At 35.3% G+C, this 24,563-nt stretch overlaps 1 protein-coding gene across 3 annotated transcripts in view; it reads right to left on the bottom strand.

Moving 5' to 3' along the window:
- Nucleotides 1-24,563, bottom strand: part of Mhcl (Myosin heavy chain-like) — a 477,652-nt gene that overhangs the window by 258,728 nt on the left and 194,361 nt on the right. Inside the window, exon 1 of one of the 3 annotated variants that reach the window (XM_085950233.1) lies at nucleotides 14,164-14,237. The exons of the other annotated variants lie outside the window; for them this stretch is intronic. The gene's annotated coding sequence lies outside the window, so the exon portion shown is untranslated. Of the gene's footprint in view, nucleotides 1-14,163; nucleotides 14,238-24,563 lie in introns of those variants that run through there. 3 annotated transcript variants of the gene reach the window in all.

Genomic DNA, 24,563 nt, shown 5'->3' with positions numbered 1-24,563 from the left:
TAAAACTTTTAATTTTTAAGATGAGTTATGAAACTCGTATGCCACGTGTCGTTCCACGCTCTCTATGACAAATTGACATCTTCCATTCTTCTTTTGTAACACTGTCAACAAATTGGAAATCCTTAAATACAATGCAATCCTACTCAAGTGGCAGAGATTCTGCTGGATTTCACCACGTTCAGAGCTACATAATATTTTACGCTCCTCGCAGACATAGCCACAAGACGTTGAGTTTTTCCCAATGATATTAATATATGGACGAAGCATCTGGAAAAAAAATGACACTCACTTTTTTGTCGGGTCTGCCGAATGGCATAATCTGTTCTAACGCCATTACAATAAAGGTGATATTGCTATAAATTCCCGATGATTTTTGTCGGGTCTGCCGAATGGTTCGGTTCGAACGGGTTCGCTCAAATAAACATTGACACTAGAAACACTGTTCTAACGCCATTACAATAAAAGTCATTTTGCTATAAATTCCCGATGCGTGATATCGCATAATGGAAATTGCGTGACGTCTACCAATGCGTGTGCGAATGTCGCTATGCGCGAATTTACTTGCTAGCTTATCTAGCTAGCTTGTTCATTAATAATGTCATTGGTTTTTCTTCATCCATGCCGGCTGGCTCCTTCACTTCTTATGACGGAAGGGCACGCGGCGGGGTCAAACTCAACGTGTTGTGGTTTGTGTCGGTGGGCAGCTTTATGATATAAACGAAAATATGTATCTTTTACGAAGAAAAATCGGCCGAAAGCGATTGGTAAAAAAAGTATCCAAGCCAAATAGAATTTTTACCAATCAACTCACCGAATATGCAATCTGTGCGAATTTTAAAACTAGGTTGAGACTTGAGACGCAAAATTTATAATAATAATGTGATAACAATAATAGTCCAAATGGATTTTAAATTAAGAAATTAGTGCTAAGAATTAAAGGAGTATCTAATTGTAGTGCATGTAGGGCACAATCCGGTAAGATTACAGAACAAACCAATGGATAAGGAAGCAGACAAAAGTACGCGATGTGATAGAGTTCGCTAAGTAGGTGACATTGTAGTCGACCAGATAAATCCCGTCACACACCAAAGGGACGCCCTAAAACCCGGTGTATTGGCGAAATCATAAAGTTCAGTGGATGTACGTGGCAGCTTAGAACTAGGGGAGGCTTTCATCCAGCAGTGGATCGACCCCAGCTGATGAAGACACAATTAACGGCACTTACAGAGCACTAAACCGAGAAGGCGAAAACGAGCTAGTGGAGACCTTAGTCAAGCATTGTATCGTTCCCAACCGATTGTAACGATGATGACCATACGTCATGGCCCCCACATGCTGAAGCGGGCCCCCCTACCTATCGCTTAGTATAAAGGTAGTGTGACACTCTACAGTAGCTTTTTCCAAACCGTAGTATGCGGTAAAATTAATGTGTGTATGTTGTTTGGACATTTTAATACATCCATTTCAATTATGGAGTAGTCGAGCATCGATGCACAATTAAAAATTGTCGGCACCTATCGTACAACCATATAAGTTTAAATAATAACGTTATTGAAGAAAGATATTTTTAAAAAAACTTCTTTTTTTACTACCTATTAGAGAGAATTTGTGATGTGTGTTCATCTCACTTTTTTGGTCGACTCGCCGCACCGGGCTCCTCTTGAGCCCGGGCCCCCAGGCTAAAGCCCTGCCAGCCTCCCCTTTGTGGGGGCCATACCATACGTAAGTACCAATGTGCATTATCCAGAAACCACAGCGTGTCTTAACCGCTCTATATCGTGACTCGGAGCGATACATCAACAGTAGGAAATGATAAATCCAATGCAGTGGGCCGGCGCCGTTAGCATACAATGCAGCGAAGAGGAGTTGGTAGTCGGCCGGCACAAAAATCCTCATCGTGATTACCATTCGATGGGGCCTGTGACGGCGAGTGGGCGCCTTCGCGAGTTGCAGCGACGCCAACGTTCAACCGTCAGCCAACGCACTTTATTCATACATTATCATCGTAACATTACACACAGGAAGCTTGCCAATAGAACCAGCAATTGCCTGGTAATATTTAGCGACTTAAAAACACAACGAGTTCGAAGATGTCGAATAAAAACTTCTATCCAGATCATGGGTTGCCAACCCGCGGCCCGCTGGGTGTCAACTTGTGGCCCGTGGAGCAGCGAGAAAATAAAAATAATATCAAATGCTGCCGCTAGATGTGCTAATTTCGCAAATTGAGATTCGATATTGGCTCAAGATTTTAAAAAGCACCGTGTGCTTTTTGCTGCATTTGTAAAGCCATTCTCCGTAGACGTGAATTTGTTAGCGGGAAAATTACAAATGGAACATTGTGAAATATGTTGCGATGATCAATTAAAGGAGAAATTCCATCAGGTTGGCTTGGAAGAGTTTTACAAAACATATTTGGACAAGGAGAAATATCCTGCATTTTACAAACATGCTCTAATGATGACTTCGCGATTTGGAAACACATACACGTGTGAACAGCTTTTTAGTCAGATGAAGCATATCAAATCCCGAGTGAGAACACGAATCACTGATGTGCATTTGGAAAACTGTTTGCGTGTAGGAACGACCTCACTCGATATCGATATTGATGCACCTAGTTCTGCCACACAAAATCAAACTTCTCACTAAAGTTTATTATTTTTTATTATTTAAAAAAGTCTAATCTAATAAATATGTTTGATTCTCATTTTTGTTTTATTTTATTAATATATATAATGTATATTTCTTTTTTTGTTTTGTATAATAAAAAAAAATGGTTGTGCGGCCCGGTAGGAAATCTCATATTTAGAATCTGGTCCGGCTGCTGAAAAGGTTGGCAACCCATGATCCAAATAGAGCACCCATGCAATCCAATATCGTCGCCAATGGGTAAATTACACGGAAATTGTAAGTACATAATACATTTCGCTGTATGACCGTTCATCGTGAGCTTTTGTATCGATAAGAGAAAACCGTATGGCATTGAGATCAAAAAAATTCGGTAGTTCGTGGAGCAATGCAGACAGTAATGGTCCAATTTTCTTAGATTCAATAAAACCATTAATTTGACAATGATTGGTATGACTTGATACGAGCACCTATCAGAATTTTATATAAGATACGATTGTGTTTCTTTCGTTCTGACAACTGCTCTCGGTTTATGCACTGACGCTCATTAAATATTGGTGTACTTGAAGGTTGCAACAGACACTATTGCTTGTATATAATGTATGGATCATTTTCAAGGGACACCCACGCATTCAAAACCCTGCGTCAAAATTTAGTGTAACTGGGTATATAGCCCATTGGAATTCTATGTATTAATCTGTTTTGTGCTGCACAAGAAACAACCATGAGAGTCTCAAGGAACCATAAGCGTCAATTACATTGAGCTACTTTACGAGCTGTTTGTTGGCGAATTTAAAAGCGGGCGATTCAGCTACTGCGATTGTGATGATGACACACAAAACTTTCCATTCGCTGAGAAGCCACAAGCCAGCGAGTATTTTGACAGAACGTAGTTCGTTTTTTTACCGGGAGGTTGCTACTACGCTCTACTGCGCAGACGCAGTAGGCCCACACGCCGGCGTGTAGCGTGTAAAGTGACCGGCTTTCAACTTTTCTCTGAAATTTGTTTACAATCTGCTTGTTAGCTTGTTCAATGATTACACTGGGCGACTTTACAGGCAGATTGCAAATTCACCAACAAACAGCTCGTAAAGTATCTCAATAAATTGACGCAATAGACATTTACTATATGAGTAAATAAATAATAAATACATGAGAACTCCGCCATTCTGGGCAGGGTTGACCTGTATGTCCCTGATAAATATCTTAGAAATAGAGCATCAGTTGTTTATTCTCCCAAGGTGCAGAACCAACCTGCCACTGGTAATGCAAATAATTGGGAGGGCGATAACTATGTTCAACCAAATTGCTTCGGGTGTTGATATATTCCACTTGCGTGAGGTGAGTTTAGGTGGACGCTGTTTTATAAATTCTTAAAATAGGGTCTCCATAGCAAACTCGGTGTAACTACTTCTTCGAGCTTCTATAGATGTAGTATATAATTAACTATTTCTTTTATTCAACGAACAATTCACAAGATTTAAGAATGTATCATTCTAATTATTGAACATACATAATTTATTTGGAAGCGGATGCTTGATTTCGAAGAGCGCTGATGAGTGGGTATTAAAAGTGACCAATAGTTAAAATTTGTCGCAATTATTATGTCACTGCGTAGCATAGACGTAATGCGCGGATGGGGCGTCAAACCGGGGAGATGCAGGATTCGACTCCCTGCCGGGGTGACTTACTTTTTTAAAAAAAAGATTTTTTCTATTGGTTATAATATATTCTCTCAGAAAGTGTTTTTCAAAATTATGTACATTCGAGATGTAGTATAATTCTATTTTCACTGCTTTTGCATGTTTATATCATGTTCTCTTTTTATATTTAATTTTTTTATCGTTTTCATTACCTTTCTTCTTTATAATGTTTCATATCATGTTGTGAACGTCTTAAACTTATAATTTGTAATGTCTACAATGTGTAAAAAAAAAAAAAAAAAAATTGAAATTGAAACTATAAAGTAAACACTTATTTTTATCAATATCTGACGTTAAAGCACACTTCACTGGTCTAAGTATAGAAATACATAAATACTCATATTATTATTATTGATTCAATCAAACACATGTGTATGCAAACACAATATTGGAACAAGGAAGTGTTTATGGTTTTATGAATAATAATACAATTTGGGAAATGAGGCGAGGCGATCAGAATTCTTGAAGTGGTTCTAATGTGGTTTGTCCGCCATTTCGATTTCCTCGCTGGAAGTAACAAGATGAAACAGATGCATCTATGCTATGCCATTTATTATTAAGTACCTACTATCTCTCTTTATTGATAAAGCATTCCCTGAGTGGCGGGTGGCCAGGCAGTGGGAGAAAACTGGAACAACGCGACGAAGTGACTTATTTAGATATGAATATTACAGATTAACCAAAGTTGAACTGCCTACTTCAACTTGAGATAAAATATTTTTAATACCTACCGCCAATTTATCTAAGTACTTACTTATATGTATAGGGATATACAACTCAATTTGTGTCGGCATATTGATCGGCGATATTAAATAACTGACCGCAATTATAAATTCCTTAATATCCAATTATGGCAAAATCAATAAATAGCTTACTGCAATTATAATTTCCGCATATCCGTTTTTCCACATGGTCAGCCATATCCAATGAAATTTCAAGAATTCTCATTTTTCGAGAAAACATTAATGAGATTCTCGAAAAATTGTGAAATATTCAATAGGTATACTAAACTGCCCAATATCTGGATATCTCGGTTATATTAGCCGAAGGAGATAAAATAAGGCTCTCGACTTTTACTGTGGACGGAAGTTATTAAATATCCCAGAGAATTTTGAGAATAATTCTCCAGAAATCAAACAACCAAACTCGTTTTTTCATGAAAATAATTTTAGAGAATTCTTGAATCTTGAAATATGAAAAAGTCAAAAATATCACAAGCTATTATAGGTACCTACCTATTATTATTTTCAGATATTTGATACGAATCAATGCCAAATGGTCTAATTCAATCTAATTAGACCAATGACATTAATATGGACGAAGCATCTAGAAAAAAATGACACTCACTTTTTTGTCGGGTCTGCCGAATGGCATAATCTGTTCTAACGCCATTACAATAAATATGATATTGCTATAAATTCCCGATGCTTTTTGTCGGGTCTGCCAAATGGTTCGGTTCGAACGGGTTCGCTCAAATGAACATTGACACTAGAAACGCTGTTCTAACGCCATTACAATAATGGTGATATTGCTATAAATTCCCGATGCGTGATATCGCATAATGAAAATTGCGTGACGTCTACCTATGCATGTGCGTGAATTTACTTGCTAGCTACTGTATTGAGTGCGTTGTCCATTAATAATGTCATTGAATTAGACCATTAACGTCTACAAACAACCGTCGTATCTCAAATAAACGGTAGATGTTTTAAAAGTGGGTACATATTACCCACCACTTGATAAAACATGTCTTATTATGTTATATGAATAAATGTTCACGACCATAATGTACTCGGATACGCCCCAAGCGAACATTTCGGAACATGGTCACCCTGGTATGACTGCATATTGAACATTATTATTAGAGATGGGTATTAATATTGGTATGATCAACACGTGTCTAAGGCGAGCCGTGCAGTATCGAATGCACGTGTGAGATGGTCTATAATTAAACGAATGATGAAGAAATAATTAATAGGTGCCTACCAATATCCACACAGTACTCTTAGATTAGCTCGCAAGTCGTGCCCTTACTGATCAATTATATAATAATATACACAGCAATTATTACCTTCTTGGACACAGCATCTTATCCAGCACAGAAACTTATCTAAAGAATGGATGGGGGAGCCACAGTCGAAAACTACCCAATCAAGACTCGCAACTGGACAGAATCTGACGTTTGATTATGTTTTCAAAATTGCGTCCATATGATAGTCCGTAGTTCAATTTCTGATCGTTCATTAGATAAGTTTGTAGGACTGTAAATGCGATGCTTGTTCAATTTTATTAGATTCTTAATAAACCTTTTCTTTTGTTCAACGAATATTTCCCAAGATTTGAGAACGTAACATTCCATACACTATTGAACATACATAACTTGAAAAGACTCTAGACGAATGCTCGACGGGATTCCACCCCGTATATCCATCCACTGGTATCGCGCCAATATGCTTTAACCAATTAAGCTAGGAGCCTCCTACTTAATTGCGATAATTTAAACCAGTAGGTCCTACACGAAATGCTTATCAAATTGCGTTATTAATGACTATCGGTTTTTGTGTTTTAAATCAAGGAATATTAATTACCTCAATTACTAACCGACGTCCGGCTCTCGCCAAACTCGCCTTGATTTAAAACACTAAAACCGACAGTCAATAATAACATTTCCAGTCATAAAAAAATATACTTCACATCCAAACCTAGGGTTCCATGATTGCCCGAATAAGACCGGGTGTGGTGCGGGCGGGTGTGGTTTGGTGGGGCCATTAACTTCAATGATGAGAGATTTATACTATCAGATAGTAATCTGTTTCAACTCAAGGCCTGAACAAAAACGAACCATAAATGCGGGTGAGTAAGCATTCGGCACGCTTATAAATCTCGCTGTATGGCCGTTAGAGTAAGATAGAATTTTTACGGCTGAATTAAAAAAAATTGAAAACGTCGCCGGAAAAAAATGATTTGGCTGATTACATGCATTTTAAAACTGCGAGTACGTGTTGCTGAAATTTATTGTTTTTGTGTTAAATATAAAGTTAGTGGTAATTATTTTTAGTTATTTTAATAGAACATTTATGTTTAACTATGTTGTGTTTAAATTTGGTGGTCGTACTGAGAAGCAACACGATGGTATAACGTTTCATAGTTAAGTTGATAATAATAAAATCAGTGTTCTACTGTGCGTTATACACTAGAAACACGGCTTATATAATAATTACTCCAAGGTTTCAACGATTCTCAACAATGAGGAATATGGCACATAATAAGTGACAATATTTTCTCTTCTTAATAATCAGCTGATACTAATAAAATTACACGGCTGACGCGAAAAATGTCACGCAACCAACAGAACCGAACAGGTGTGCAATGTGCATATTGAAAATTATTTAATGGCAGGTATACATTACAGGCAATCAATTTTAATAGCTGACCAGCCGAGACCAGTTCGTGATAGCTCCCCGAATTATAAGCGTAAACATTACATCTCACTTCGCTTCAATATTCACTTTCCATTTCCTCTGCACCTACAACTAATAATTACTTGTTTTTTTTAAATGTGATCATTTCTTTAGCTATGTCCGTTCAAAAATAATAGAAACAGTATTTATATTATAAACCATTTATTAGAAGGCGGGGAGGACCGACTGTCTGCATGGGAAGCAGATTCCACCTCCGAAGATATCTCCAAAGGCCAAAAAACACTGGCAGGTTCTCATTTCACGATCGACGTGATTCGTTGGATCTGATTGAATCTGCGAGTCAGCCAGTGTAATTTGAGCTATAGGTAGAGTTGGGTTTCGGGAATTTCCCGACGGGAATTCTCGAGAAATTTTCGAGATATTCCTTCCCGAATCTCGAGAATTGAAATTTTTAACATTTCGGGAAATCCCGGATCTCGAGAATGTTTTCTCGGAATTCGGTATTTCTTTATTATCAAATATTAATTGGAAAAAAACGATTATCTATATGAAAAAAGTGGACAAAAAACACAAAACGTTCAAGGACTGATCGGGGCATTTAACACAATTAAGCTAACATCGACTCAAAATGAGCGCAAATTTTGCGTCATCAGCAAATTTAGTGTCTCAAAAGCGTACGCGATTGTCAGCCGCAGCGATTGACAGTCTGTGTTTTTTGAAATACTATTTTAATAAGTAATGTTTTGAATTATTTTTGTTTTCCTACTTCTATTTTGTTTACATAAATAAAAAAAATCATATTTTTTGGGATTCGTCTGTTTTTAGGATTTTTACAGGTTTTTTTCAAATTTCCCGATTTCTCGAGAATTCAAAATTTCATCATTTCGGAAAATCCCCAATCTCGAAATTGAGATTTTCTCGGGAAATACCCAACTCTAGGTATAGGTATCTTAAAAATACAATGGGGTGGCATTCGAATCTACTTGCGGACGGTATATTGCCCAAACTTTTGTAATTCAACCCCTTGGACCCTAGTATGTGTCAGTCAGATAGGAGTGTTCATTGAGGCAGTACTGTGAAATTAGGAATCTTTAAGTGTACGGTCTGAGTGGACAGCGTTCGGCGGGGCGTGAGCGGCGTGCATAACTCAAACGTATAAATGTATAACCAAAAAAAAAAATCGGTGTGTACTTATGTACGCGCGTTAGAAGTTATTCTTCTTTGGCGTAACAAAACAAAATAAGCCGTTAGTTACTTGAGTCTAGTAATATTTCAGTGGATTAGTTTGATGAAAACGTACGCGATTCATCTGTGTCTCATATAGCACTTGATAATTGTAATTTAATTATTGTATTGGACCAAAACTCATCTTTGCCATACAGCGGTTATAATCGATTCAGAAGTGCCCATGAAGAATTAATAAAAAATCAAATTTAAATATATTGTTTGAAATATTTACCAACTCAACATTCACAAATTTTATTTATTTATTGATATATAATTTTACTCATAAATAATACTTACATAAATATAGCCTCAAATCTTGATACACAATGAAAAATAAATATTCACTTCAATATAATGCATGCGCATGTACCCTTGAGACCGAAATGAATATAATCATAATAATAAATTATGTGTTACATCGGCGCGCGCAACTTCGTCACACGCCAAAAATACACTCTGGTCTGTTTTCCCAAACGCGCCAAAAGAAGTATAACATCAAAAAGACATTGTCTGTGAACATTTCACACACGGTTATCCTTTTGAGTTGCACACGCCGCATACTGCCAAATTAAACGCGCTATATGGGCGGAGCATATTTTTTGTAGGTACTCGACCGTAAAGCGCAGTGGGACACGCGCAATCTGAACAAGGTCTTACTGACCAAGCAATCTATTAGCGATTTGACAGCGATAGTGCACCAAATGCCATCACGTAGTAAAATATCAAAAACGGGCAGTCGCGAAGAGTCAGTACATATTATATAACACAATGTCGCCGATTTGACGATGCAAATTCGATTTTAGAAAACCGAGAATTGAACCGGCATCGTCCTTTGGCGGAGTGCATGCACCAAAGGCCGTTCGTTGGCACACAACCGAAACGACTGAGTAAACATTTCAAGAATGTCGCCGGTTTTGCAATGTTAATCACGTCTCGTGTTGGGCGAAAAATTGTGTTTGAATAACTAAACTATGAAAAACCGGTAATGGACCAGCGGGGCCGATAGATTCAGACACAGCGTACACCAAGGATCATTTTATTACGTCGGCAAGGCGATCGACTAGTAAACACGCAACGAACTATTGAAGTATTTAAAATATGTCCAACAGGAAGGCAGTGCGAAGAAAATGCCTAATTTAATCATGAAATCTCTTTCAAAAATACCTACTAAGTTAGTCATGTCATGGGTCTAAGGTTCGAATTCTGGGTCTGGCAATACACATGTGTTAACTGCCAATTCATGGTTTAAATGAATTGTATTATTGATTTAATTTAGTACCTATTCCGCTTTAAATAAATAAATCTGGACCGGTTTCGTCCGCCTTAGACCTCGAAGCTAAGTCTTGGTAAGAATGGATCTACTCACTCCTCACATAGCATTGGTGAAACCCGCGGTGGATTACCAAGTAAACCGTTCATACGAAGTCACCGTAGACAATATTACATGTTGTTTTTAATTGGCACCTACAGGATACTTTATAAAAAAAATATTAAAACCGTTTTTCAAAAACTAACTTTACAATTTACAGGTGACTAAAAACCATAAAGTTCAAATATAATTTTTTTTGACCATGTCTGATCCTAAAGGATCATATTATTATGGACGGTTTGTATTAACAGATTTTTGTTTTTACGAGAAATGGATGTTAGTCACCTGCTCAAAATATTAGGTCCACACTCTGACTTCAAGTATGTGTATTTGCCAGACCCAGAACTCGAACCTTGGACCCCATGACATTATAAGCCGACGCGGAAGCCACTCGGCCATCGTGGGCAAGAAAACAATAATATGTTTACCCGTTGGATCAATAAAACGATTAAAATCCCAGCGCATCTATTCTATACACAAGACTGCTATACGCCGCTATAGGCAGCTGACGAGGGTAGTTTTTCATTTTTTGTATCGAAGTATCAGCAGTTATTGTAATAATTACAATAAGTTAGCCGTCTAAACAGTCAAAACTGTCTAGCTCGCTCTAAAATTGAACATATCCAAGAGGGTGCTGTTAAAACATAGCACTTATAATAATTACAACTAACTTATTGTAATTGTTACAATAATTGCTAATACCTATATACAAGGCAGCTCTCGTGGTGCAGTGTGTAAGGCGCTGGCCTTCCACCCGAGAGTTCTGGGTTCGATTCCCGGTCATGACAAAAACATTTATGTGTTTTTCTCAAATCCTGTGTGTTTGTGATTGTTCAAAATTCCTAACAACCACCTTGTACGAAAAAGCAAGGATATGGTTATCAATAATTCTATATATAAAAAAAAACTTATATACAAAAAATGAAGAATTACCCTCGATAGTGGCCTATGGCAGTCTTGTGTATAGAATAGATGTGCAGAATAAGTTAAATTAAGATTACGACACATTTCAAATTCAAAACTGGGATCGATAAACACCCTACATACGCCATCGTCATAATTGGGGATGATAGTATCGAGTAAATATTATTCAAGATATGGCATTTATATTCAATTTTGAATCTAGCAAATACGAGGCTGGTAAGCAAAAAAACAATTTGTAATATTATATGACAGCAATCTGAAATAAGAATTTTCTCAGTTCCATCATGAACACTCACCCTGCAAAAAGTTAGTTCTAAGTCACGGAAAAACTCTTACTGGTGTACTGAAGATGACATTTAAACAGTCTAAACCGTAAATAAATAATCATATTCACCAATAATTATTATCCCTTACGACATTTTGGCTCAGTAACCTCGAATATACATTATAGTCCATAAAGCCTAGTCTAAACCAAGATACATCCGTCCGTGAGCAAATTATACAAACATCTGTAAACGCCTATCCCAGCACAAGAGTCCGTACATCGACAGTCTACATCCCACAAGACCATGCGTCGCTACTTCCGATGAAACACTGAACATTTTCCCCGAAACATGTCCACCCACACCTGCCCTTTTCCATCCGCGAGGAATACAAAAAACGAACACGAACATTTGTATCACATCATTTTAAATGTTCTCGTACAGATGTTTCTTAGCTATTTTTAAACAACGGTCATTAATTTTTAATTAACAAGATTTAAGAATGTAACATTCCAATTATCTAACATACATATAATTTTGAAAAAACTTCTGAGAAAATATATTATAACAGTAGTATAGATCTACCATCATAAATTGGCGTTTCAGCGAGGGCGCTAGTATGACATTGAGAATGTTGCCATAACTAACAAAAAAATGGTTATTTATACATTTTTATTGGTAGTAGATTTATGTACAAAAATATTAAAATAAAAAATAAACACAATCAAAATAAAAACGCGTTACTTTCTTTATAACCATGAGGAAGAAATGCATAGTTGGAAAAATCATAAATTGTAAAATATAAAGTAGTATTGTGTATATTTTAGTCATGGAAAAAATGTAATAAAAAAGGCGAAAATAAATTAAATTCACTCTAAAGACCGTAAAATAGTATCAAAATCAATGGAATTTTAAATAAAACACGATAACAAACTATAAATTACACAAACAATGTAGAAATTATATAACTACTATTATAATGGTTCAATTCCAGATAGACTATCATCCGATTCTGTGTCACTCTTAGGACCATTTAGGTAGGTAAATAAAAAAAAAATAGGTAAAGATAAAACCAGTCGAGGTCATATTATGGAATTCAAACTTGTAAATGTCAGTTTAATTAATACACTAAATTTCTTTATAAATCCGTTTACATACACAAATAATAAGTAAGTATTCATTTATATTGCTATCCGACATTAATTTTTATTTATATCATAACTTTGAACAAAACTAAAAAAAATAAGAAATAACTTGCGTTGTAATATAAATGCAACTTGGTACCACTGAACAACTGTCATGGCGACTTGCCGTTGTATTCCATTATCGATATAAATAATCATTTCGTTTTGTCCTTTTTCGTCATCGCAGAATTGCCATACTTTTAGAATGATGTCTCTGACATTTCCACGAACTGTTTTAGAACTACTTGCCATTATGCACTATACTTATTTCTTCTGTATTTTCAAAAACAAAATATATACCCCGAATCCTGCACACTGACGTTTCAAAATGTAAACATTTGACTCAGTCTGGAATAAATTTGTCATAACGCCCAATCGCCCGGAGTTATTTTCGGATGTCTACATTAATTTCTTCGTGGAGACATAATTCGTTGTTGATTATATTAAAATATAGCTTACTTTAAATACTTACCAAATAATTGGTGCTAAGTAGCTATCGAATAATGTCAAATATTAAAAGGTCACATTCGTTTATTAATAATCTAAAATGCTCTTTATGTTTTCAAATGTACAAACAATAAAAATCTTGCGAGCAAGAAAAATAGCGTACCTACCTAAATTAGCAACAAACACTCATTCGATTATAAAATACTATATCAAATATAAAATTATGTATTAGGTACATTCCTTATTTAAGGAAAAAGGTTTTTTCACTTGTTGATCTCTTTTTTTAATAGGTAGGTATATTTTATTTATCAACACTAAATATTATGTGATTTTGATATTTTGACGCCATGAGAGCTAAATAAACGCAGCGCAATCCATAATTCGAGAAACATGTTGTAAAATTAAATGGCATTTGTGACAAATTTATCCTCGATAGACAATTTTAGTTTCAAATTCGACCGGCTGCCAATTTACGATGGTAGATCTATAGTCATTAGTATAAAAATGAAACAATCAACAAACTCCATAAGAAAAAATACAAACGAAGAAAATGGAGATTACTGACTTTGCAACTAGTGTTATTTAATAACACTATCAATAAGTATAATCAATTAACTATTTCTTTTATTCAACGAATAATTCACAAGATTTAAGAATGTAACATTCTAATTATTGAACATACATAATTTTGAAAACACGAGTTTTTGTTTACGGAGAGATGTGCCTTGGCTTTAAAAAAAACCCGAAATGTAATAAATTACAAATAAATTAATATTATGCAAAAAAGAAAATATCGCAGAATTACACACTGTATAAAAAAAAGTTTCACTGCAAAAATATACAACACATTATATTATAAGATACACAATAAAATCTACGATTTCACATTCGGATGATATAACAAAACTCTCAAAACATATGCGTAGAGATCCTTATCTCGTCATTATGGAGGCATTATCACAATGTAAACGTTTAAAAAAAGCAAAATAAACAAACGGCAAGAAAAGTTAACGTAGGCACAAGAACTGCGAACGCGCACAACCGTCGCGTAGAAAATCTCGTCACTAACTGAATAGTGAATGATTCCGATTCTCGATCCGGTGGACTTGTCGAATTTTACCGGATTGCCGAATGAAACGGTAAAAATCAGGTAAAACCATCCAACTAATGCTGGAAAATTCAATATAAATAGAAGACAACATTAAATTATATAATAGTTGTTTGGATTTGGGTTCGTGAAAGTAGAATTTGTATGTCTAGGTATGATGAGGAACTGTATACACTTTAAAGGGGGCGAAAATATCACGTGGCATATAAAAATGCAGAGACTGCGCTGAATCGGCCACGTGCATATAATGCCGAAGGATATAGCGGCGAGGCGGGCTATGTACGCAACCCCCGACGCCCGAAATTGCGATGGCTAATTCTCGGTCAAAGCAACTGGAGAGTATCGGCTCTGGATCGTCCAGGATAGAAGAAGTTTTTTAAGGAAACCAAGAATCCAACGTTCCCTTTAATTTTTCTATTGTGTGTACGGATCATCAATGCATCTGAACGGTGGCGTAACCAGGGTTGGTGTCACCCGGTGCGGTAAATTTATACCCCCCCCCCCTCCCAACAAACACACACATAGAATTTTTTATTAAAACTTAAATTTTTAAGGTATTTATTAATTTACAGTCATTTTATATTAAGTATAATAATAACACTAGCAACGATATTTTTTGAAGTACTTAAATAAAAAATAATTTCAAGATAAAAAGAACTTTTTATATACTTACAACGTTTTTAAATTTTCTTTTGAATCATATAAACTTGACTTGACTAGCTTAAACGATCAAAAAAATTTGTACTTGGTAGAAATAGTAAATAATGAAATGTCATTTCATATTGATTTCCATAGTAACGCACGTGTATATTATTAATTTAGTTGCTAGGACCCCCTAGCAACCAATAATGGTGTCGAAATAACTTTTCATACAAAACAGAATTAACTGAAAATGAATTAAATTCTACTTAAAGATGGCTAAAAGTATTAAAAAAATGCATTGGCATCGTGTTCTGATGTATTCTAAAGGTTTCAAATGTCTAGCTAGTCGGGAAGTTAGTTAAAAATCGATTGCAAGATTTGTACCGGACAAATAAGAATACGAGCTAAGAAAAACGTTGTAATAATAAAATAGGAAATAAAGAAAAAAGTATTCGTTGATAAAATAATATTTTAAATACTAAACTTGCAGAACGTTTTTTTTAATATCAATTTATATTAAATATATTAAGTATATATTTGTATGTTGGCTTGTTTTTGTTCAATATAAAAACTTAAAACATTTATGAAAAATGTGTTTCTTTTCACCCTGACGAATGTGGTGATGCAACAACCCCCACAACTACCACAAATTTTATTAATTTTTCAACTTTCTTTTACAATATTATTGTGTGAGGACTTACAGGGAACATTGGGCCCAAGACCCACCAATATTTGTAGTCCATAAATGATGACTAATTATAGTACGGTTGGCATTACAATTTCAGCGCAACATTCAGAGCTTGTAGAGTCACAAAGTATCCGCACTTCTCAATGTCACCTTTGATTCTGTTATTTCATGTTTCATGGGTGGAAAAGTTTCGCGTTCTATGCTGTTACAAGTTACAACTGATGACTAATTTAAACCGAAACACTAATTTAATAAATATGTACTTACATAAAAAGTTATAAACACTGCTGTTATAATCCGGGCATTTTTAACTTACCTGAAACAAAAATAGAAAAAAATATGTTATAAAAGATGTAAATAGAGATTTTCTTAAATACATAATCATTAAACAGGTTTTTTATCTGAGGTGTTGTCCGGCGTGATAAAATCTGTCAAATACAAAAAAATGCATAAAATTTAACGTAAATGTGTTCAAAATAAATGCCAAAGAAAACACGGGTAACCGTTTAGGTAAGTAGCTTGTATGGTAAACGCGACGACCATTGACTGTTGCCACATAAATAATAAGATTAAGTACTGCATGGTAGGAATAACCAACCGCATCGCCCTGTGAAGTTTCTTGCAAGCACCTTTTCTTGATTTTTATTTATTTACTAGAAAAAGTGCGACAAGTCGACATACTTGGATGCGGCTAGTTCTGCATTTTTCAAACTATCATGAGAGTTTTTTTTTATTATTAAGCTACGAAGTCTCAACTGAGTCTTATTTAGCTTTACATATACACTGTAAATACATATTATCACAATTACTCATGCAGTATTACAATTCAAATTTACAAAAGAAAAAAATACAATTTACACCTGTAGACCACACTCACTCAGAAACACTTGGGCACACTGGAACGTCTTGATATTCAGCCGGGCCAAAAATATCGAAAGATCCAGTGGCAATTGGTACTTTTGTTTGCTTGGTTCTTCAAGAAGCCTATGTCTCTGGGTATCATACAGAGGACATTGCCAAACAACGTGATTAATATCTTCAATCTCACTTCCGCACTGGCACCTAGGGTCATTTATTATACCCAAGCGAGCCAGGGATGCGGCAAGATTGTATAATGTTTGAGGCTTTCACGGTTGTTTTTTTATCGTAGTAGATTTTTGGGTATCCACCGTGTGTCCTTGTTTGAAAACGAATATTCCCAAACCCAACAACAATTCGAAACAATATTCTCAACATCGACAAAGGTCCGAAATATGTTAAGACCAGTAAAGGACTCGCAACCTTTGGACTCGACCTATCCAGTTAGCTGTCGCGGATGCCCCAAAAAAAGTATATAGGCCAAACTTCTAGAACAGTAAAGAAACGTGTGAGTGAACATGAGAGGGCATACCGACTTAAACATTACACGATGTCAGCAATTGCCGAGTACTCGATGGATACAGGAAAAGAAAAATTTGACTTTGAAACCAAGATATTGGGTCGGAATAAAGGTTATTTCGCACGGTTGGTAAAGGAGGCCATTGAAATCTATAGAAACCCTGAAAATATTAATAGGGATGATGAATTACGGTTAAAAACGTCATAACTTCCGGCACTATCAGCAAAATCCAATATTCGAGCCGGTATCTCCGGTCGCAACGATTGACACATTACTTTGAGCAACGTTTGCTCTTAGCTAATCGGATTCCTTTTGACATTCTTAGAGCAACGTTGACATTCATATACCTATACTACATTTTCATCATAAAAAACATCATCTCTTGATAATGGCCTCTGCAACATTCCCGAAACGACGAGTAAAGAAGGAAGGATACACGGTGGAAACCCAAAAATCTACTACGGCAAGATTATAATGGTCCGCTCTACAGCGATTAATTGTGACAATTGTTTCCCTATTTAGCATTTTATTGGTATACCATGGTTTGGTTTCAGAGCTGTAATATATTCGAAAGTACTTTTTTCCTTTTGTTGGTCCTTGTTTTTTTAATGTATTACCCGATGTAATACGTATTCTCCGTGTACATTATACTATACTATATCTCTACACACATTACGTTTTCATTCATGCGCATTATCCTATTATGTTTTCTTTCATGCGTTACGCGTACACCCACCCTTTACCACTGGGTTGAACACACCTTTTGCCTTCCAATTAGTATTTTTGAAGTGTATTTTTGGCGTGTGACATATAACACATAATTTATTTTTTCACACGAAAAAAACGCACTCGATTGGATTCGAAGCACCAATTGTTCGGTTATCAGCCAAACGCACTACCTTTACGCCACAGTATGATACTGCAATCGTGACGATTATACAGTATAATATTATAGTTTAGAATTGTTCCGTTGCCTAGGCAACGAATTTATTATTGTCGGCCATTTGCAATTTCTTAAACAAACGATTCAATTTCAGAGTGACAGTTGGTACTTTAAAAATAAAGAAAAACCAACCAAACCAAATAATTTAGTAATATAAGTTAGTGTATAGAAATAAACCAACGGCGTTCCAATAAGCGGTCTTTTTTTCGTGAGTGTGTAATTTAACAAGATAATTTAGAGCTAGTCAAAGAATCTAGTTTATCACAAGTTTTGTTTTTGTTTTGTTACTCCAAAGAAGTATAACTTCTAACGCGCGAACATAAGTACACACACCGATTTTTTTTAGCGGTTAGTAAAGTTTTCATAGTCAGTTTACACAAAAAAATCACTTAACTTCATGAAGTAAACTTTACCTATGTAGGCAGCGTAGTGCGGTTGCATTTTAACCTATGATTTTAACCACGTTATAACAGGAAGTGTCAAAAATGACTGCGCCAAAGTGTTGGGAAAAATAATATTATTCTATGTATGCGCAGTGTGTTTTGAAATAAACTATAAGAGGTTTTAGTAGCTGATGCTGATATGATCGCGGGTGTTGGAGCGAGAGGCCCGGGGCCAGGAAAGTTGGATAAATATTTACTTTTTAACGCGGACGAGCAAAGCCGAATATATTAATTTCCGTATAGGTAAGTGTTTGCTCTGAAAACCAACACCGATACAACTCAAGATGTTGCAGTTCTACTAGATATAGTAAAAAAAAAACTTTATATCAAGGCTAAAAAATAACTAACTAAAAATATTCCTAATATCCTACTTACATTAAACCAAAGAGATTGAAAGACTCATTGAACATATATACTTTTGAATAGATTATATTTTTTTTTATTTATTTAAGAAAACAAGCAGTTACATATTGATTACAAAATTTTAAAATATAATAATGAAAAGTTATTGCAACCAGCAAATATTCCATGTATACATTATAATATACTTAAGCCTAACAAGAAAGAGAGTAAGAATAACATAAATATAAAGAAATTACATAAAAAAACTACATGAGAAAAATTAGGAAGAATAATGAATAATTAAATTATACACAAAAAGTAAGATTTAAAAAACTATATATATTTATACAAAATTTTGGAGATGGCGCGTTTAAATGAAATGTTTACATTATTACAGTAGACTACCGATTATCCGGGCTAATGGTGGGGAGAGGCAGCACGTATAAACGAAAAACGCGGATAATCCAAACTAGGTTTTTTTCTTTTTAAAATACTACATATTATTATTATACATTTCTAAAGCAGAAAAATATTTTAACATGTTTAATACTCATTATATTTATAGTAGGTACCTAATAGTATAGTATATGTATAGATAATTTATACAACAATTTTACTTCAGAAACATATTACAAAAAAAAGTTAGTCTTGCTTCTGGTTTTTTTCCAATATATATAAATGTAAAATTAATAAAACGAAATTGCTTTAAAATCATTGTAATGACATCTAAAATTATTAAATATTACAAGTATATATCGTCACTGTTCTGACAGAAGACACTAATTCGAAAAAATGACATATTGGGTTAGTTATACCAAAATGTTCCTTATTTCAAACTTTACCGTCTGGAAACCTTCTTAATAAATAAAGTCTTTATTTTAAAATCATCCTTTTTACGATTACTTAATAAACTCACATGATCGAAAATTTCAAACATTTTAACAACTTCAAAGTCAAATTACTCAAAACTAGTATTCTCCAGTCAGTGTGTTCTGCCAGAACAGAGACGATATAATTATTGTAATCTTCTTTTTTCCATATTAGTTTGTACATAATATCTGTCGCTACTCTGCCCGTACAGGAAAAGAATACTGAGCTCAAACTAGTCTTCGAGATACTTGAGCCAGGACCTTCTGGTTCTACCAGGACCTAGCTTATCGAAAGTCTTTCCTTGCAAGAAAAATACAGAAGTTGATACGTCAAAGCAGACCCAGTATGATGATATCTTTAACAAGATGCATTTTGTCCATGCGAAAGCACTAACATAACCGCTTCGGCAGCTTAAGCTGATACTGAGGCTAAGAACAGATCACACAATGGGTAAAAGATTTGATGGGAAGAAGCGATTCGCAGCTCTGCGATGAATGTAATGTTTTGGAGGACATTGTACATATAGCTGTACAATGCTTTAAATATGAACAACACATAGTACGGCTGCGAATTGCGGACATCTTTGAGAACGTCGACCATGGGCCCCACATCGTGAAGCGGGCCCCCAGGCTAGGTTCTTTGGCGGCCCCCCTACCTATCGTTAAGGATAAAGGCAGTGTGACGCTCTACAGTAGCGTTTTCCAAATGGTGTACGCGGTAAAATTAATGTGTATGTTTAATGTTTTATTATATATTTTAATACATCCATTTGAATTATGGAGATGTCGAATATTGATACACAATTAAAAATTGTATTGTATAATCACATAATTTTACTATTAAAGCAACTTTTTTATGTGTGTTTATCTCACTTATCTGGTCGACTCGCCTCGCCGGGCCCCAGGCTAGAACCCTGTCAGCCCCCCCCCCCCTCGTGGGGGCCATGACGTCGACGAATTGAAAGGTGCCCTGGCGGTGGGTAAGACGGAAGAGCTTGGCAAAATTGTAAAGTTCTTTAACAGAATTTTAGTGAGGACATGATTGGCGGACCCCTTCTAGAAGAGAAGAGGCGATATGACAGCGAATCGCAGTCAAAGCTTCGGTAAAATCGTAATAAAAAAGCGCTTCGCTACCAGTTAGGTAGAGAAAAGGGGTAAGTTCCCATTCTTCCGTGTTAACAAGTATCCGATACAAAAATGTAGCTTCCCGAGGCTCAATTTCATAACCGCGTGTGTTGAATATTTACGATAGCATACCGAAATAAATGTGTCTGTTTGAAAATGTAGTGCCGATTGTCAATTATATACCCCCTCGATTCGAGATTGGGTCCAGTTTCCTGCCAACACAAAGTAAAACACTTAGAGCGGAATGCAAAATCCAATATTTCGATCTTAAGGATAAGTTGCCGAAAAGGATGACTTTACTATAGACTATACTGACTATAGAGTTAGGGACTCCTTAACCATAGACTTCATTTGTTATGAACACACCCCCTTCTGTATTACCATTTACCACTGACAGCTTCTGTCAAAATAAATTCGCGTGTCTATAAAACAGTCCATACACTCAAATTCATTTAACAATTTATCTCAATATGGATATTGATAGTGTTAATTTGTTTGGCATGTACATGCAGAATATTATTTTACTTTTTATACGCCAGTCCGCAGAAATACAAGATGCCAGACAGAATGACACTTGACGCTAGTGTTACCATGTTAAAAAAAATATCTTGCGGTGCCTGTGAAATCTCGTATAATGACTGATAACGGAAACATAAGAGTATTATAATTAAATATTAATTATGTATTTATAGTTATTGCATTTATAAAGTGCAGTTGTTATATTTTTATCATCGTTTAACAATTACAAAATAATTTACCTAAACTATAGGAAAGAGAATTTTTAAATATGGTATTATTTTCAATAGAAAAAAACGAACGAAGCTTTTACGACGAGGTGAACCATAGACAACATGATCTTAACTAAGGATATGTTTCTGCATAGTGTTTTGTGCTAAGGAAATTTTAGTTATGACAAATGTTTCTGCATTCCGCTCATAAGCCGTAGTATCACAGTCACAAAACAGATTAATAAATAGAATTCCGATAGGCTATACCCCAATACTACATTTTGAAGCAAGGTTTTGAATGTATGAGTGTTCTACGAAAATGAAATACACATTATAGAGTGCAATAGTGTGTGTTTCAACCTTCAAATACTTACACCAATATTGAATGGGCGCCAGTCAATGGCATTAATATGGACGAAGCATCTGGAAAATAAATGACACTCACTTTTTTTGTCGGGTCTGCCGAATGGCATAATCTTTTCTAACGCCATTACAATAAAGGTGATATTGCTATAAATTCCCGATGCTTTTTGTCGGATCTGCCGAATGGTTCGGTTCGAACGGGTTCGCTCAAATGAACGTTGATACTAGAAACACTGTTCTAACGCCATTACAATAAAGGTGATATTGTTATAAATTCCCGATGCGTGATATTGCATAATGGAAATTGCGTCACGTCTACCTTTACATGTGCGAACGTCGCTATGCGAATTTACTTGCTAGATACTGTATTGAGTGCGTTGTCCATTAATAATGTCATTGGCGCCAGTGCATAAACCGAGAGCAGTTGTCAAAACGAATGACAAGCATAGAATGACGTATTCTTGACACGTGTTAAAGTTTATCCCATATTCTTCCTTGTCTGTTATTTCACACCCGTTAGGTATTTTAGTTCCCGTTAATTCTGTGTTCCCTGATCAAAGTACATAATTATATTATTAATGCCGTTATACCAAACACAGTTTAAACGATAAATTATACTGGTTCAATCAACGAATAAACAAATCAACAACCGAATAAGATAAATTACTGTTACATACGACTCTACCTGTATTACGAAATGCAGTATTTTTCGATCGATTAATCATTTCAGAGTTGTAACAGTGTTGCATTCGAGATGCAGTCTAAGAAGAAACATAAACAAGAACCATTACGTCAATCAACGTCTAGTTTCGATGAATAATCGCATAAAAGAGATATTAATCGACACCGCAAGCACCTAGAGGGCTTCCGAGTTTTTACAAACAAACAATATTAAAATTTTAGTCCGAGAACTTTCGGGCCTAACTTCTAACTAACCATACAAACTGAATACTGTTTAAATATAATCCATAATGTATTACTTCAACTTTATATTTGGGTGGCTCACAATAATAGATCAAGTCAAATTTTCATAGATTTATATATTGTGTACAATCGTAGCTCTACAATTTTCCACATAAATGGCAATACTAGTATTGATAAGACATCAAATTGAATGTGAATCATGTCCATTTTGACAGTTCCTTCAGCAGTATAAAGAGGTATTTGCTAACATTAATTTGCTAATATTAGTAAAGCCTGAATATACTTTATGTTTCGAATATTTATTTAAATTGATCCATGTACTATCAAAATATGGTAAGCATTATACAGTGAAAACATTCCTGAATTTAAAAAAAGAAGTTTTAACTTTAGGTTCAAATATCTCATGTTCCATTTTGATGGACTTGATCCATAATTATTGTGAACCACCCATTTGTGGGTATCCTAAAGTTGTGATTATATTATGTTGCACGTCGCGTCCTATCACGTGACGTCACAGTAAGCTGCCACTACGGGAAAAAACATGTATAATGTCGTTTGTCTTGGTGTTTAAAATGTTATCCGACTGATGCTGGGATGGGAGCATATTTTAAATCTCCAAAAATTTCATCGCACAACCATATATTTTTAATGGTAATAAGCCTGAAGTCAATTAGCGCGGCAGGCGACTTTTTTTACTGTTAGATAAAATTTAAGACGTGTCTTTATCTCATTTATCTGGTGGACCCGACACGCCGGGCCCCCCTCAGCCCGGGCCTATAGGCTAGAGCCTTGTCAGTCCCCCACCACCCTTGTGGGGGCCATGCCTAGAGTTGGGTGTTTACCGAAAAATTCTTAATCTCGAGATTCAGGATTTCCAGAAAAGAGTTCTCGAGAATTCTCGAGATATCGGGAAATTTAAAAAAAAACCTGTAAAAAATCCTAAAATCAGTGTAAAAACAGGCAAATTCCAAAAAAATATGTTTTTTTTTTTCATTTATGTAAGAAGACAAACAAAAAGAAGTGTGAAAACAAAAATAATTCAAAACATTACTTTTTAAAATAGGATTTCAAAAAACACAGACTGTCAATCGCTGCGTCTGACAATCGCGCACGCTTCTGAGACACAAAATTCCCTGATGTTGAAAAATTGCGCTCATTTTGAGTCGACGTTGACTTAATTGTGTTAGATACCCCGATCAGTCTTTGAACGTTTTTTATTTTCTGTCCACTTTTTCATATAGAAAAATCGTTTTTTTAATTAACATTTAATATTAAAGAAATCCCGAATCCCGAGAAAAGATTTTCGAGATCCGGGATTTCCCGAAATGTTAAAAATTTCAATTCTTGAGATTCGGGATCGAAAATCTCGAAAATTTCTCGAGAATTCTAGTCGGGAAATTCCCGAAACCCAACTCTAGCCATGACTATAGGTATATGATTATCAATAACACGGTGATTAAAATGTCTACAGGTGTGCTTGTATCTTCGCCACTGGCCGACAGTAGATACCGACAGGTAGGTACGTAACTATTAAAAATTAATATACACACATGTTAGTTAATACCTGCAACATGAATAAAATTAAATGCTCAAAAATAATTAATAGTTATGCAGTAATAATAAAATTTAAAAAAAACTTTCGAAAAACTTGTCTCATAAACCGGTCATATTATTTAATGTGTATGTTATTTAATTTTTGTCAAAGTACTGGCAACACGGTATGTATATTCGGAATCCCGATCAATCCGGGGATTTGTTTGAATTGTATGTGTTTATCAAACCGACCGATTTTCGGTGCCGTCTTCTATCGAAGCTGGCGACTAACTTTCAGTACACCTCCCTA

This window comes from Rhyacophila brunnea, unplaced genomic scaffold (assembly GCF_057557595.1).
Source record: "Rhyacophila brunnea isolate RB1 unplaced genomic scaffold, BYU_Rbru_1.0 scaffold_23, whole genome shotgun sequence".
NCBI classification, from domain to species: domain Eukaryota; kingdom Metazoa; phylum Arthropoda; class Insecta; order Trichoptera; family Rhyacophilidae; genus Rhyacophila; species Rhyacophila brunnea.
The sequence above is the reverse complement of the archived record's forward strand: the minus strand, read 5'-3'. Positions and strand labels throughout refer to the sequence as shown.